The sequence below is a fragment of the Monodelphis domestica genome, chromosome 8 (genome assembly GCF_027887165.1).
Source record: "Monodelphis domestica isolate mMonDom1 chromosome 8, mMonDom1.pri, whole genome shotgun sequence".
NCBI classification, from domain to species: Eukaryota; Metazoa; Chordata; class Mammalia; order Didelphimorphia; family Didelphidae; genus Monodelphis; species Monodelphis domestica.
The window spans coordinates 37431095-37450004 of record NC_077234.1 but is presented as its reverse complement, the minus strand read 5'-3'; the positions used below and the strand labels follow the sequence as shown (position 1 = coordinate 37450004).

Genomic DNA, 18910 nt, shown 5'->3' with positions numbered 1-18910 from the left:
CAGTCTTACCTCACCCAATCCCCAATCCATCATCTCTAGAGCTACCAAATGGATATTCCAGTACAGGTCTTTCCATGCCACTTTCTTGCTCCAGAAACTTCAGTGGTTCTCTCTTGCCTCTAGAATTAAATATGAACTCACCTGTTGAAGTATAAAATCCTGAATAAATCTGCAACTAACCTATATTTTGAGGCTAATTACATGTAACAGACACATTCTATGTCCCTGCAAAATTATCTTGCTCCTTTTTTTAAAATTATTATTATATTTTATTTGATCCTTTCCAAGCATTATTCATTAAAGACATAGATCATTTTCTTTTCCTCCCCCCACCCCCCATAGCTGACACGTAGATCCACTGGGCATTACATGTTTTCTTGATTTGAACCCATTGCTTTGTTGATAATATTTGCATTAGAGTGTTCATTTAGAGTCTATCCTCTGTCATGTCCCCTCAACCTCTGTATTCAGGCAGTTGCTTTTCCTCGGTGTTTCCACTCCCATAGTTTATCCTTTGCTTATGAATAGTGTTTTTTTCTCCTAGATCCCTGCAAATTATTCCGGGACATTACACCGCCACTAATGGAGAAGTCCATTACGTTCAATTATACTACAGTGTATTAGTCTCTGTGTACAATGTTCTCCTGGTTCTGCTCCTCTCACTCTGCATCACTTCCTGGACGTTGTTCCAGTCTCCATGGAACTCCTCCACTTTATTATTCCTTTGAGCACAATAGTATTCCATCACCAACATACACCACAATTTGCTCAGCCATTCCCCAATTGAAGGGCATCCCCTCGTTTTCCAGTTTTTGGCCACCACAAAGAGCCCTGCAAAATTATCTTACGTGCTCCCCAAACATAACAAACCACCTCCGATTTCTTTCATCTCTGTAATGCTTCTTCCTCAGGCTGGAATGAATTCCCTTCCTTGTCTCTATCTATTAAAATCCATATGTTTTCTCCAAGGCTTTGTCAAATACTACCTCCTAAAATAACCCTTTCCTCATGTCCCTCCTTTTTAGGGCTCTCTTCCTCTTGAAGTTGCCATGTATTTATTAACTGTTTAGCTATTCTATCCCCCCAAAGAAAAGATGTTCCTTAAGGGCAGGAACTATTTTTCATTTTCTTTTAGTGTCTCTGGAATCCATCATGGTACCCTTCAACAGCAGGAGCTAAAGAAATGTGTGTTTATTTGAATGGAGAATTATGGGTAATTGACCTTAATTGAAGCAAGAGGGGTTTAAGTTGGCCTTTAAGGATTAGCCAAATATAAATAACGAGACACAAAACTACTGGCTGCAAGGGAGGGTAGGTAAGTACTGTCTATAAGCTTTACTGAGGATAGTGTGAGCACAGAGCTCTCTTTCAGAGAAGTCAGACAAAATATAACTGACTTCTAGACGTATGACTTTATCTATTTCTATCTTTCCCATTTGATAACGATGGCTGATTGCTGAAAAGTCCAGATTTTATGGATAGAAGGGAGGAAAAAAAATTCACATGAAAATTTAAAAAAAAAGGAACTAAAAGCTCTTTTTTTCCCTATTGTGCTATTTTCCCCAAATAAGTATTAATACATTTCCATTTAACAACATTATTTAAGTCTGTCCTCTATGTAAAGCCCTATGTTAGTATAAAGGTAGACATCCATTAATCAATATATACATAACAACATGGTGAGTATTGTTTTAGGCACTGGGCATGAATGAACAAAATAGTCCCCATCCCCGAGAAGCTGATGATGCTATCAAGGGAATCTGGGTGTAAGTGAATAGAAAATATCTACCAAGTAGATATAAAGTTGATGGGTGAGAGGAGAACCTAGGAGATGAGAGAATCTGGAAAGACTTCATGCAGAAGGTAGAGATTAGGCTAAACTCTATGGGAGCTGTGAGAGCTCGATGGCCAGCAAGAATGCTTTCCAATGACGGGACACAGCCTGTATGACAGCCAGGGGATGGGAGCTAGACTGATGTTGGTGAGGGGCAGCAAGAAAGCTGGTTTTGCTGGATCATAGAGTATGTGCAAAGGACTTATGCATAGCAAACCTAAAAAAGGTCAACTATGGCCAAATTGGGAAGGGTGTTGAATGCCACACTTTTCTTTTAAAAGCTACAGGGAGTCATGGAAGTTTATTGAGCAGGGGAATAGTAGGGTCAACACTATACTTAGGGGAAAAATAGCAACTTTGTGGAGCATAGAAAGGAGGGAAGGGAAACAAACAAGAAGACTGATTAAAAAGCTAACCCAACAATACAGGCAAGAGTTGAGGAGGACATAAGGTTCGGTGATAGGTAGCTATGTGAGTTGAAAGGTATATATTTGAGACCTTATTTGGCAATTAATTTAATAATGGCCAATCAGGAAGAATGAGGGATCAACCACGATGCCAAGTTCGTGAAACAAGAGTGACCAGAAGGATGGTTCTACCTTTGAAAGAAATTAATTGGAAATAGGTGAGAAAAATCCAGTTCTCTAAAAACTCCATGTGGACAAACTATCTTTTTGTTTTCTTGTATCCTTAGAATATGGCTCCATGACTGCCATATAGTAAACACTTAGAGAATTCATGTTGATTGGCATGTTCCGTTTAAGGGGGAAAAAAAAGATCAATAGCTCTGCTTGAGAGCACAGATACATAGCAATAAACAGATATTTTTGGAATTAACTACTTCAAATAGGTTAAGATATGAGTTCCTTGATGAAGGATCTAGTTCTAGTCTACAGTCGATTTCATAAAAATATTTCCTTAAAACTGAGGGACCCTCTTGGAAATCATTCAATCTTATCAAGCAGGCATCTATTAAATACGTTTGAAATAAAAGATACCATTTGAGATGATGAGGATATAAAGATGGAGCCAAAAAAAACCAGTTCCTGTCTTTCAGGGGCTTATATTCAAGTGGGGGAACAGTTAAGTAGACACTTGATTTTTTAAGGAGAGGGAAAGTGCTATCGACTAGGGAGATCAGGGAAGGTTTCCATGTAGATGGTGGCCCATCCATGGAGCCCTAAAGGAAACCAGAGATTCAAAGAAGAATTGGAGAAGAGGAAGAAGTGCCTTCCAGACCCAGAGCACCATTGGGATTAAGGAACAGAGGCCAGGGATGGAGACCAATGTGGTGGAAAGTTATGGCACGTCAAAGGAAATGATACGGATTTAGCCTGGAAAAGGCAATATGGAGCCACTGAGGAGGACATTTAGAATCAGACTGTGGAATTGGGATTTGGATGAACAGAGAGTGGCATGGTCGTATCTAGATCTTGGGAAGAGTATTTTAGCCAATTTTTGAAGGACAGTTTTGAGAGTTGCCCAAAAAGAAGATGTAGTACTTTGCCAGTGATTAAATAGCATTACCTTCCTTTGTTTCTAACACTATCTCAAGGGACATTGAGACAAGCATTGGTGCTGCAGAGTGAACAAACCATAATTCAAACCTCACAACAATACGATATAGCAATCTGTCCCTGGTCTTTCAGATAAATAACACTGGCATGTCAAGATCAAAAATAAATTAATAAGACATCTTGAGAGTTGTTTTTTTTAAACAGGCTTTAAAATCATTGGCTGAAGATTTGGCAAAGAGAACTATTAAAAAACATTAATTTTCATTCCTTCTCAGCAACTCCAAACCCACATTGAGAGAGAAAAACCAAATAAACTAAATACTTGTAAAAATATGCAGTCATGTACAACAAATTCCCCAAATGGTCTTATTATATATCATATATATACATACATATTACAAATGTATAGGTTGTTGTTTGGACATTTTTAAGTCATATCAGACTCTTCTAAATGCCATTTGGAATTTTCTTGTCAAAGGTATTGTAATGACTTGCCATATGCTTCTCCAGTTTACAGATGGGAAACTGAGGCAAACAGGGTTAAATGACTTGCCCAGGGTCACATAGCTAGTAAGTGTCTGAGGTTGAACTCAGTAAGAAGAGTCCTCCTCACTCCAGATCAAGAGCTCTATCTACTGCACCAAGTCACTGATCTACATCTATATGCATGCATGCATGCATATATGTACTTATGTGTGTATATGTGTACATATATGTGTAGATGTACACATATCTCAATACCAGTTTGAGAATTGTTTTTCATGATGATGTATTTGTTAAATCTACATGTATATATGTATATGTTTGTGTGCACATATAGAAGACAACCCTTACAGAAAATTCCAACATATGCACATACGTGTATAAAATATATATGAATTCATGCATGTATCTGGGAAATACTATACACATGTAGGTATGTTTATGTGTGTATGTCCATATCTATTTCTGTAATTTGCATCATTTCTCCAACAGGCTGCTGAAGAGTATTCTTCATTATCTGATCAGAGTTCTTACAGCCTTTAATGTGTTTCTTTAGAGTATATTATTATATAAATGATTCTCCTGGTTCTTCTCCCTTCTAGATCAGTTCATACAAGTGAACTTCCCAAGTTTCTTTGAAATTGTCTGTTTTGTCATTTTTTATAGCACAATAATATTCCACTCTCTTCATACACCATAATTTGCTCAGCCACCCCATCCCCACAGATGGGTACCTCCCCATCTTTGGGTACTTTTCTTCTCTCTTTGATTTCTTTGGATTATAGATCAATTAGAGATCCCTCTAGGTCAAAGGATAGGAACACTAAAGTATCTTTGGGGGAGAGTTCAGAACTAGTTTCCAGAATGGTTGGACTAATTCACAGTTCTACCAATAATGACTTAATGTACCTGTTTTCTCGCAACCTCCCCAACAGTTATCATATGCGTTATTATTATTATTATTATTATTATTATTATTATTATTATTATTATTTTGCAAACTTTGCCCATCTGATGAATGTGAGGTGGGACTTTAGAATAGCATTATTTTATGTTTCTAATAATTTATAACAGAAGTATTGTTCCATATGGCTATTGATAGCTCTTTTATCCTATTTATTAATTGGGGAATGACTCATTGTAATTAAATTGAATCAGTTCCTTTATCTATGCAGGAAATGAGATCTTATTCAGAAAAGTTTTAATAGAAACATTTCTTCTCTGTCTCTGTCTGTCTGTCTGTCTCTCCCCCCCCCCCTCCCTATGTTTAGAAAACAGTTTGCCTGGGTATCTGACTGTTTTAGGACTGCTTCTTGGCAAGATTAATAACATCACGGTCTAACACATGAAGTTTTCAAAACCAAACTTCAGGGAGGACTTAACAGAGGAAATCCCTCAACGCAAAAATATTTATCATTGCCCTCACGCTTATCCCACAATACCAAAGAGCAATCTATTTTTTACTAAAAATAACAGCTTGTCAAGGTCTTATTTTTAAAACCAAAAAGGTAGATTAAGTATTTTCAGTTCAATACCATAATTTCCAGCGATTCCTGCAAGTTCTAAAGTATTGTACAATAAACCTAACTGGTGGGACTCCAGGCATTTTAGAAATTAGAAATCTACTGAATGCAAAATCAAGTCTTTTCATTGGTCTCAACTTTCAAAGCAAAGGATCTTTTTGTTAGAACAGTCTTATTTCTATTAAATTTGCTATTCAAACACTTTAGTGAGAATTTTATGAGAAATGGGGTTTTATTTTACTTCAGATTTTTAAAAAATATGCTCCTTATTTACTATCATCATAGTCACTATTAGTAAGAAAATGAGGCTAAGAATCTGTTCCCTGGTCCTCCTTCTCTTCCAAAAGGTTTCAGTTTCACCCAAAACACATGTTTAGCCTTTAAGAAAAATTATAAAATTTAAATTGATGTATGAGTGAAATGTTGACTGCATTATTGATGTGTTTCATAAAATAAAATGCTATTAGTCACAGTTATATTGTATATAGATTTTTTATTTATATATTAGATGAGTCTATATATTAAGGAGTGTGCGTGTGTGTTTCCTCTGATAAAAGAGAAGCTCCTTGAGAGAACATATCTTTTTCTTGCTAGAGCTTTTCAGAAGGTCTTGCATAGTAGATGCTTAATAAATACTTATTGATGCATTAATCCAAAGACTTACACATAGTCATAAATGCTGTTGACTAATTTGAATTTGATGATCAAGAAGTGAATGCCTGTTGATGCAGTGGAGATGGATAAATATTAAATTTTATCAGCTGGAGCTCAATGGCTCAGGGAACAGAGAGCCAGGGCTGGAGATGGGAGGTTCAAATATGGCCTCAGACATTTCCTGGGCAAGTCACTTAACCCCATTGCCTAGCCCTTACCACTCTTCTACCTTGGAACCAATACACAATATTGATTCTAAGATGGAAGACGGGTTTTTAATAATAATAATAAACCACATGGTAGTATAATAATTATTTCTTTCCTCTATGCTATTATATTTGAGAGTTGTGTGTTAATTGGACTTGCATAATGGAAAGTCATGTTCAGTTCCAGAAACGTTAATTAGGTACCTCTATGTGCACACTACTGAGTTAGGTCTTGAAGGATAAGGTCCTTTCCCTTAAGAAAACTAAAATATAAAATGGGAGGTAATACTTTAATAACTTAAAATTGAAGTTAAACCTTTTGCCTTGGTCTTATTATTACTAATGAATATATTAATAATGAATATATTACTAATGAAGAGGCAACCTGATCAAGAGTTGGCTTTTGGGGTCAGAAAGAACAAATTTTAACATATAGTAGCTAAGAGACTCAAGGAAAGTCATTTAGCCTTTTCATGCCCAAGACAACCCTCTTTAATGGTAAGTATAGTTAGTTTAAGTGCTGATCTCTATTGAGAGTTCCATACACCAATGAAAACATGGATCTAATAACTGCCCCCCACAAAAAAAAATTACCAAGGAGCTGAGCTACCTGTCAGCCTTATGGCTATTCCTAAACTCTGAGGGAATTGTTGATATTCAGTATGCATTGTATCCTTGATTTGAACCAAGATTACCCTCCTTCAAAAAAGCCAAATCAGAGTAACACTCTTTAGAACAAACCACCAAATTTTCAGACTGAATTCATATACCCCTGCCTCTGCCAATTCCATTTTGAAGGCTAGGCTTTGTTCTATAGGACGATTCCAGAGCTCTAGGAAAACTTGGATCAGGATTTAGTGCAAGGAACCTTTCCTACCAGCCATCAAAATGAGAGTAAAGAAATTGTTTATAACCTTTTCCCTTATTTCCCTTTACTGGAACTATATCCCTAAGGGGATAATGGAAGCAAAAAAAAAAAAGACATGTACAGTGATGTTAATAGAAGCATTATTTATCCACAAGAAACTGGAGAATAGCTGGTCAAATGGTACTATAATAACATAAAGGAATATTTTAAGACATATTTATAAATTTTGCTTTACAAGACCTAAATATCCTCTTATAGTTCCCTTCCTATCTTCTATCCTCCAAGGGTCAATCATTATGACAGTTTTTTTTAAGAGGAAGAAGGAAAAAAACAAGCCAAATCAATCAATAAGGGAAAAAACCCTGACTTTCTTGAGTGTTCTATATCCCTGCATATGACATCCCTGCAAAGAAATTGGGGAAATGTTTCTTCTCATATCTTTCTTTTCAGGTTGAGCTTATGCTCTGTAAAGTTCCGACATTTATTTTTGTTGTTCTTTTAGTTGTACTTTCCATTTACATTGTTAGCCATTGTTTATGTATATTTCCTCATCAGTTTATGTATGTCTCCTCATGCTTCTTGGGATTCATTACGTTGATCATTTTTCACCATGGTAACGTTTTGTGTTACATTGATCTACTACAATTTTTTAGCCATTCTCAAATCCTTGGATATTCTCTTCTCTTCCTTTTTTTTTTCCTACAACAGAAAGTCCTGCCATAAATGTCTTAGTACATTATTTTTGTCAAGGGCATCCTTGGAGTTTATGCCTAACAGTGAAATCCCCAGGTCAAAGATAAAGATTTTAACCACTTTAACCAATTTGCAGAATTGAAAATTGCTTTCTGAATTACTTATACTCCACCAACATTACATTGGTCTGTTTTTTTGGCATCCACTCCTCAACATTGATTACTCTGAACTTCTGTCATTCTTGCCAATTTGCTCTATGGAAGATCAAATCTTATCTTGCATTTGTCTTCTTATATTTTAGATTTAATTTTTCAGATTATATATCAATACAATTTTCAGTAACCAATTCTAACATTTTTCAATCCATATGCTCTCTCCCATGCCATCCTTTTCCCAAGATGGCAGGTAACATAAGTTGTACATGTATCATACAATACATATTGCCATGTTTATCATGTTGTAAAAGAAGACATGTATCACTTAATCTAGAGAGAAATTCGTGGAGTAAATAATGTGAAAAAATGACATCCTTCTATTCCTTCTATAGCGGTGGAAAGTTTTTTTTTGTTTGTTTGTTTGTTTGTTTTTGTTTTGTTTTTCCATCATGATTCCTTTGGAGTTGTCCTGGATTGTTTTGTTAATAGTAGTTGTTATTCACAGTTCATCATTATACTTCATTGCTATAATTCTGTTATTGTTACTATGTACAATGGTCTCCAGGTCCTGCTCGTTTCCTTTGCCATAACTTCATATAAGTCCAGGGACTTTTGTGATAATATTGTTCATTATTTCTTATGGTGCCATAGTGTTCCATTACAACCATATACCACAACTTGTTCAGCCATTCCTCAACTGATGGATAACTCTTCAGTTTCCTGTTCTTTGCCACCACAAAAACAAAAATATTTTTTGTTTAAGTAGGTTCTTTTCCCTATCGTTGATCTCTTTGATATATATATATATATATATACACATACACTAGTGGTTTCACTGGGTCAAAGGACATGCACCCTTTGATGACCCTTTGGGTATGGTTCCAAATAGCTTTCCAGAATGGTTGTATCAATTCACAACAGTGAATTAGTATACCAAATTTTCCACATTGCCTCTGACATTTGTCATTTTCCCCTTTATGTCATGTTAAGTGGTCTGATGTGTATAAGGTGGTACCTCAGAATTGTTTTAAGACATTTCTCTAATTAATAGAGATTTGGAACCTTTTTCATATGGCTATCGACAGTTTGTATTTCTTCATCTGAGATCTGCCTGTTCATATCTTTTTTCAATTGGGGAAAGCTTTATACTCTTATAAATTTGACTCTATATATTTGAGAAATGATGATGTTGTTAGAGACCATTTCTGTCTTCTTAATCATAAATGACATTCTTTCATATGGCATTTGAGTTTTAAATTCTTTTGAGAGAAAATGTATGTTCATGTCTTTTATATAGTCCGATTAAATATATGTTTTAGATTTGTTGTTCAATCGTTTTTCAGCTGTGTCTTCCTCTTTGAAATCCTATTTGAAGTTTTCTTGGCAAAGACACTGGAGTGGTTTGCCTTTTCCTTCTCTAGGTCATTTAACAAATGAAGAAACTAATGGAAAAGGGGGTTAAGTGACTTATCTGAGGTCACACAGCTAGTAAGTGTCTGAGGCCACCTAGCTTCCCCTTTGTATATTAGATACCAAAATCTTATCAAGAAAATTTCATTCAAAGATTATTTATCCCAACAAAACACTTGCCTTCATATCCTAGATGCACTGATTTTGTAAGTCCCAATGCTTTTTAATTTCAAGTAATCAAAACCATCTATTTTATCCTTCGTAATTACCTCTTACCTCTTGGTTGGTTAAAAATGCATCACCTAGAAATGCAAATTAAAAAAAAAAAACCTCTGAGGTACAACCTTACAAATATTAGATTGGCTAACATGATAAAAAGGAAAATGAGAAATGTTGGAAGGGATATGGAAAAATTGGTATTCTAATGCACTGTTAGTGGATTTTTGAATTAGCCTAGTTATTTGGGAGAATAATTTGAAACTACACCCAAAGAAATATAAAAACTGTGCATACCCTTTGATCCAGCAATACCACTACTAGGTCTATATCTCAAACAGATCAAAGGAAAGGGGGAAGTGCATACATATACAAAAATATTTAGAGAAGCTCTTTTTGTAGTGGTAAAAAATAAGAAATTGAAGGGATGCCTATCAACTTGTAAATAACAAAGAAACTGTGGACATGATTGTGATGGAATACTTATTTTGGTATTAAAAATTATGAACAGAATGGTTTCAGAAAAAGCTGAAATTTATATGAACTGATGCAAAGTAAAATAGGCAGGTCCCAAAATAAAACCATAAATATACTGACGTGAAAGATAGTAAGCTTGGATTTACATCCACTGTAGTCCAACAGTTATTTCCCTGGAGGTGGCTAGTATTTGCCATAAGTTCTAAATTGTCCCAGATAATTGCATTGCTGAAAGTAGCCAAATTTTCAGTTGATCACATTGTTATTACTATGTAGAATGTTCTCCCACTATGACTTATCTCACCCTGAGTCAGTTCATGTAGATCTTTCCAGCTGTTTCTGAAATAATCTTGCTTATTATTTTTATAATACAATAATATTCCATCACCAACATGTACCACAATTTGTTCAGCTATCCCCTGGATTGATGGACATCTCCTCTGATTCCAATTCTGCCACCACAAAAAGTGTTGCTATAAACTTTTTGTAGAGTACGTACTTTCCCCCTTTTTTGTATATATTTGGGATACAGACCTAGTAGTGGTATTGCAGGATCAAAGAGTTTATGCCCTTTTGTCCCACTAATTCTTAATTAAACAAGGAGGTCTTTTCAAAGTAATTCATATTTTGGGCTTATTAAAGAGTAGACTATCCCTTGCTATTCTAGGTCTTTTATTATTACAAATAAATGTTGTTCTTTTATCTAGTTCTGCAAAATATTCCTTTAGTAGTTTGGTTGTGATATCATTAAAACTGAAATAGTTAGGGGACAAAGTAGGCAATGATAAAAATGTTGGATTTGACACCAGGAAGACATGCCTCTGACCCTAGTGAAGTCATTTAATCTTTTTCAGAGTCAATTTCCTTATATGTAAAATGGGGATAATAATATAATCATCCTCATAGAGTTGATGCAAGGATGAAATGAGGTAATATATGTAAAACACTTAACTACTGTTAATAATGAAAATAAATTAAATTTGTCAGTATTGTCATTTTTATTACATTACCACAACCCTACCATTAGCACTGAATATTGCTCTAGGAATTTAAATTATTTATTTAGGGAGCTTTTGTATTGCTTTGGGTATCGGGTAGAATGAATCCAAAATAGTTTATGCATTTTGTAGTTATCTTGAGTGGCATTTTGCTATTATTAACTCCTTAATTTTGTTGTTGTTATGTAGAAATGTGATTGACTTTTATATTTTATAGCACAGGACTCTGTTAAAGCTATTAATTGTCTCAATTAGTGGCATTGCTGATTCCCTAAAATATTCAAAACAAACCATCAAGTTATTAAAAAATAGAAATAATTTTGTCACTTTGCTTAATGTTTTTTCCTCTCCTCTTATTGCTATTGCTGGCATTTCTAAAACATTCTATCACATATTAGTGAAGAAAATGGGAATCCCTATTTTATTTATCGTGAAAGCTTGTAATGTATACTTCTATTGTATAAGATGATTCCTTTTGTTTTTAGAGACACACTTTCTGGATTTAAAAATATATGTCAGTCTGCCAATACTTTCTAGGTTTTTTTTAGTATAAATTAACTTGGTACTTTGTCAAAAGTGTTTTCTGCATCTATTGTGATAAATGTTATTTTGGATATGTTTGTTTTTAAGATGATGACGAGTTGAATGTAATTATGTATTATGGACAGTAAAGGATATCAAAGACACAGAACTCAAGGAAAGATGGAATGACACATGGAATGCTGTGAAATTGAAAAAGCAGAGGCAGAAGAAAGGCATACACATTGTAAATTAGGTAAACAAAGTCATCACCCAGGTCAACATAATATAGGTCAATTAAAATGACCTGGGTTGGAGCCATACCATATTAAACACCACATCCTCCTTTAGATGAAAAGTTGATTAGCTATTCAGGAGGAAGGCACTTTGCCTGATAATTTTTTTTTGGAGTTAGCTGTTGTTTTAAAAACAAAATATATCAATAAATCAAAAGTTAAGGAAAAATCAGGGAGAAGCAGTCAATCAAAGGAGAATATCTTAAGTAACTACACTAAGTGCCCTGCTAAGTGTTAGAACTTAGGGGCAAAAGAATAAAAAAAATGAAAATCTCTGATTTTATGATACTTCCATTCTATCAAGGAGACAAAGCATTCATATGTACATATAAATCAGTAAAATTATGAAGAGAGAGTTCCAGGCTCAAGATTTGGGACTCAAGTTTCAGGAACCTTCCACCGTGCAACTGAAATTTATCTGTGTCGTGACAGCAAATGTAAAAGTTGTTGGACTATCTGTGTCACCAAATCCTTACTGAAGGATGGTATTTTTAGTTTTAATAGACATGGGAAATCACGTCCAAAAGAGCTGATGTAAATCTGTGCACAACTGATTCTGCAGACCAAAATAATCAGGAGCAAGGACTGGTTAAGCACTGGCTGTAAGGTAGCCTGAAGCTATTTGTCTAAGATAATCCTCCTGGGGACTTGTATTTCTTCAGAAAAGTGCTAAATGACACTTGAGCATAAATTACAGACTACAAGAAGAGAAAGAAAGGGAAGGAGGGAAGGAAACAAAGAGAGACAGTCGAAGGGAGGGAGGGAGGGAGGGAGGGAGGGAGGGAGGGAGGGAGAGAGAGAGAGAGAGAGAGAGAGAGAGAGAGAGAGAGAGAGAGAGAGAGAGAGAGAGAGAGAGAGAGGCAGACAGACAGAAACAGAGACAGAGACAGAGACAGAGACAGAAAGAAAGACACAGAGACAGAGAGACATGGAAGCTGTATTTGTAGAGTGACATCTGTAATTGCCATTCTTGTCTAGATGTATGTTTGGGCATATACTCTGATGATAACTTTGTACAGATAACTATACAAAACACACACTAGCCACAGAAGAACTTTTTAACATTTTTACAAAGTATTGACTTGGATGTCGGAGAGAATTTCAGTATGTCTTTCTACTACATGTCTTTACAAATTAGAGTAATCCATTCCCTTTCTCTGGCCTCAGTTTTAACATCATTAAAATGGCCAACAGAGTAAGACCAAATATCTGAGATCTCTTTTAACTCTAACATGCTCTGATTCCATGGATAGCTATAAAAACTACGTCAAAGGGGAAAAAAGTGGATTGTTTTCTGTAAATCTACCCAATTATACCAAATCAAAGTCACTTGGTGTTATTTTAAATGGACCCCTGGTACACAAATTGTATAGTTGAAAGAACAACTTTAAGGGAATATCTGAAATGAAAGCAACTAGTCAGAGCAAGTGGGTGGAGATGAGACGGTCAAATTTATTTTGCCCTTGTGCAACCAGATCACACTGAGATCTTTATGATAAAACATTTATTTACCCTGAACTTCCCCTTTGGTTGCTGTTAATTTTCCAAATGAACAGAAACAATGGCCTGAGATTATCCAATTTTAAGTGCTCTGATGAGAACATGGAAATAAATACAGTTAGACAAATTTGTGACAGTCGTTGGTATCAGCTGCTTAGAAATCACTAAGGGGAAAAGGGAGAAAAAGGACGGAGGAAATGTGGAACTTCTGCTAATCGAATGATACTGTGCTTCTTAAATTTTTTCAGCAGGCAGTCTGTGAATACTGGCAATGAACACATTTATGAGAATATATGAAAATTGAGACAATCATGCAGTTATTATTACCAAGAATTTCAATACCATAAACTCTCCAAAATTTAAATAAATTTAATTTTTAAATCTCTTACCATGATGATTTTTGCTTCTAATTTTATTAAAAGGCAATAATAAAAATAATAGCACAATCAACTCTGAATTATTGCAAAGCTCATAAAGTGCCTTAGGGGTTAGGAAGCATTTATCTAAATATCTTTAATTACTAATGTTAATACAGCATTTACAATAATTAAGAATATATGCAGTGCTTTTAACACCTGAAATAATAGTAAGACAACATATACTACATAAAATCCTTCTCTGATTTCTCATCTTAGCTGAGAAGTAACTCTGGAGTCTTGAAGCCTATGCTAATGGCAGAAAAATTCTGGTGGAACATTTGGTTTTTATCTTCACCTGTTCTACTTGTGTTCTAGTCCCTTGGTTGCCAAAGTGATTTCATTATAGCATGTTATCCCCTTTCTCAAATTACAATAGCTCCCTATTATCTCCAGGATTACATATAAACTACCTTGTTTGGCATAAAGAATGCCTTGATGTGTAGAAAAGGGTCAAGAAATAATAGGACCCATAGTTAACATTTATATAGTGTTTGGTATGTGCCAGACATTGTATAAAACACTTTACAATTATTCTCTCATTTAAACATTATGACAAAAGATGAGAAAACTGAAATAGAGGATAAATGACTTGTCCAAGGTCATACAGATAGTGTCTAATCCTGGATTTGTATTTGAATCTTCCTGAATCCATGCTCTGTGCTCTAACCACTGTACCACCTAGTTGTCCAAATACATTTGGAAATAAAGGTGATCATCCAAACAAAAATTATCTATAAAAATAATTTTAAAGTGAGGCATTGGAACCATAAATGTGATTCATTCATTGGTTTGGGCAAACATTTCCCCTCTGCCTCCTTTAAAATCTTCCTTGTAAGGGTAGGGAAAGGGAAAGGATATATTTGGTAATACATTGATGAATCAATAAGAAGGCACCAATACATTATTAAGTGAAGCATTATAGTAGCCTTTGCCTAGAAATTTGTCCATTTTGCACTGTATCATTAAACTATCTAAATAATGAAGTTACATAAGTTAAAATGTTCACATGTTACAAAAGAACTGCTCTGAAAAAAGGGCATCAATTCTAATCCATTTTGGAAATTACCTTACTTTTAAGGTAGATAGATTGACTATAAAAAAGTCAAATCCCTGCTTTCCAGAATCAGAAAGATAAAACTGGGTGAATTCCCCAGTAGATGTTTCTTCTATGTACCAGCAAGAATATTTAATCAGTAGCAAATGATATGACATCCACCCCAAAAGTTTGAAAAGTCAGTTTTGCCTACAGATTTTGGTCAAGATTGGAATTCAACTGATGACCTGATCAATTTGAATTTCAGCTGATTCCTCTGGCAAGCTAAAATGAGTCTTTTTTTAAAGTAATCTGTTTGGTATTTCCTATCTCTAGAGCCTTTAATTCAGGGGTTGTAAATATAGTCCATTATTTGAGCTATGAGCTGGTTCACTTGGTTATTTAAATGCCTGAATATCAGCATGCTGCCTCCCCTAACTGGTCTTAAGGCAGCATAATACCTTCAAGCCTTAGCAATGGGCCCCTAGCTCCCTCCTGGAGTCTAATTTAAAGTTACTTTTTGTTACTGACATAGTGAAATGAAGTGCTCATTATAAAATATAATTTGCTATTTCTAGTCAATCTTACAAAAACAACATCCTTGTGGCCAATTTAATTTCTACATGAAACCAATGTCATGGAACCAGCAAAAGTTTAGAAAAACAGGGATTATGGGGGAGGGAGAGAAAGAAAGAATGAGAGACAGAGACAGAGACAGAGACAGACAGACAGAGACAGAGACACAGACAGACAGACACAGACAGACAGACACAGACAGACACACAGACACAGACACACAGACACAGACACACAGACACACACACACACACACAGAGAGAGAGAGAGAGAGAGAGAGAGAGAGAGAGAGAGAGAGAGAGAGAGAGAGAGAGAGAGAGAACTAAAGACTAGGCGATGAGGATTAAATGACTTGTCCAGGGTCACACAGCTAGGAAGTATCTAAGACCAGATTTGAACCCAGGACCAACTATCTCTGGGTCTATCTATTTGTCCACTGAGCCTAACTGCCCCCAGACCTTTGTTTTAAACCAAACTCGGTAAATGTACTAGGCAAAACATTTGGCTATTCATGCACTTGGTTTTTTTTTTCAGCTGAAAAATGGGAATATTATTAACCACCCAAATAGTTTTCATGTGAAAAATATGTTTGAAACCATGAAATTTTTATTAAAAACATGAACTATGATTAGTATTATACAAGATTGACATTGCTATGCCCCCATACTAATAGTTTTTTCCACAATGGTTAAAGAACTTTCATTGATCTACAAAATAGAATGAGCTCTCTAAGGAATTTTGAGGTCCTCGAGTAAAGTCTGGATAATCACAAGTTGTAAAGCAGTTTCCTATTTTAAGGACAGGTTGGACCAGATGGCATCTGCACTAATTTTCATCTGAGGTTTCGTGATTCTGTGCTCCTCCAATAGTTATTTCACCACTTTTTTAAACTAAAGACAGATTTGCTAATGTTTACCTAGGATCAGATAGTCTAGGGACAAGGAATGCAGTGACTTGTTCTGAGCTGTGCTCAAGCCCACAGTTGTGACCTTATTATTGGCACAAGTTTTTTAATGAAGAAAACTTACAAGATTCAGAACCAATTAAAGGATAATTAAACTGCCCTTACATATGGTTACTTGTTTTCAAAGAAGCTGTAATCATCAGAATCTCCACAAGGAATCTGTGCATTGATTCCTAAATTACTATTGATATGATGCAAGAAAATAATGCTGAAAGGGAACCAGTTACGTTCAGAATTCATCCTTTTAATACCAACATTCCTGGTATTGTTACATAGTTGTGAGCCATGCAACACAATAGCCTCCAAGGAATTAGAAGTGAATGCTACACAGGGGAGAACAGAGATGATGTGTAAATCAGCTACAAAACATCAACAGGGGATCAAAAAGAAGCCTGGAGGGAAGGATATCAGGGAAGACATACAGGATGGAAAATGATGGGTCTGCGGTAAAAGGGAGGCATGACTGTTGAATACCCTGTGTATTCTATAAGTACCCTCAAGCATTCAGAGAATAGGTAAGGAAATCTCCCAGAACATTGGTTGGAGCCCTGGAGTGGAACTAATAGACAGAAACATGGACAAGAGTCCTAAAAGGTAGGGAGGCATGAATGAGTAAATTAATGTTAAAAAAAAACAACACTTACTAAGTGTGCACTACGTGCCAAGAAATTTATTAAATGGTGAGGATACAAATTAAAAAAAAAAAGATAGGCTCCCTGCTCTTAGGGAACTCACACTCTAATTGTGGGAAATGGCACAAAAGTGGAATCCCAGTAACAATATATTTAGAAAGACCCAGATATCTTAAAGGTTCGGCAGAGGAGAGAAAGGTAATACTCAAAGGTTTTTGGACTATATCAATAGGTCAGATGATAATGCCAGGAAGTTTGCAGATGCTAAAGTCTGGCAAAAAGCAAGACCCACATAGGACTATAAGGAAGGACAGATGGTAAAGCCTAGTGGTCCTTCATCTAACTTGAAGGAATAGAGTTGATGATGCCCATCACATCTAAGCTCTATCTATAGCTCTATCTGTATCTATATCTATATCTATATCTATATCTATATTCCCATCACATCTAAGCTATATCTATCTATGTATCTATCTATGTCTCTCTCTCTATCTATCTATCTATCTACATATATAGACATATAGGCAAGCAACCTAAACGGGTTTGGAAGAAGCTCTGTTCTGGGGAGGGTTTAAAGGTAAAAGGCAAAGAAATCCTTCCTTCCAAGAAAAACCAAGAATAAATGGGAAAACAGGTCTATGTGGATCACCTGCCAACGATAAGTAGGATTCCATCTTTCCAGATGTTTTGAGAAGAGGCAAGAAAATCACTTTTCCTGTGATATAGTCATGTGTAAAGATTTATGATTTAAGTATAGCACTAAGTGGTGACTTTGAAAGTCCTTTCCAGTTGCTTGATTCTTTATTTGCTGACTCTTTGGCCTAAATTAAGATTTAAAATGTCCCTACATGCAGAATAATGTATATTACGTTTTTAATAGCTTACGAGAGGATAATGTTTTGCTATCTCGCTATGTGAACTTGAGCATTTTATTGAACTTTCTTAAATTCCCTGACCCCAAAAAAGTGTGAAGAATAGTTGACATGATGTATTAGGTCATACTTTTACCTTAAAATTCTATTTTGAGTTAGTAAAATTTATGAAATTTCATGAATTGGTGCCAAGAATTTCCATCCAAAAAGTCATATTTAGTGATGAGGAAAAAAGTTTTAAATTGTGATAAAAATTTCCCACTTTGGATTGGTAAAGGAAATTTGAAACCAAATGGTTAAAATGAAATTATTTTCCTTTAATATCAAATTTACAGAATAAAATTATTCTCTTACATGTGTAATTTAGATTTGGTAGACTGCTAAAGGGAAACAGCAGCTCTAAATAAGATATATTGTCTCATTTATGGCTCATAGGACTAGTAATTCAGTAGAAATCAGAAGCAATAAAAGGAAATATATCTATTTTGGGGGGGGGAGGTTTTATTTCCTTTCACCTCTCAAATTAAAGTGAGTAGCATGCATAGTCAGAATGTATTAAAAAGTTTATTGTACCACCTGCCTCCAAATCAGGAAAATAAATGTATTATTTGGGGAGCCAAATAATGTGGGAACAGCACTTTATTGGAATAAACAACTCAAATCTTTGCTGTATAACTTGGATGACTGTGAAAGTCAATCTATCACTTTAGGACTCAGTCTTCTAATATTTAAAATGAAGAAGGTGGATTAAATTATCTCTTTTTCACTTTCTGACATGAATACTATTGTCTACTGAATCTAGAAGACAAAAAGGACAAATTAAGGCAATCATTAAAAGCTATTTTGCCCAATATGGCAATAAATATGGCAATCTAGGTGATATGAATGAATATTTACAAAAATATAAATTGCCTAGATTAACAGAAGAAGAAATAGAATACTTAAATAATTCCACATCAGAAAAAGAAATTGAACAAGTCATGAAAGAACTCCTGAAGAAAAAATCCCCAGGGCCTGATGGATTAATAAGTGAATTCTATCAAAGTTGCAAAGAACATCTAATCC

The 18910-nt window shown here is 35.1% G+C and overlaps 1 protein-coding gene across 8 annotated transcripts in view; it reads right to left on the bottom strand.

Annotated features, from left to right (window-relative positions):
* Positions 1-18910, bottom strand: part of NAALADL2 (N-acetylated alpha-linked acidic dipeptidase like 2) — a 1419153-nt gene that overhangs the window by 685388 nt on the left and 714855 nt on the right. The gene's annotated exons all lie outside the window — the stretch shown is intronic.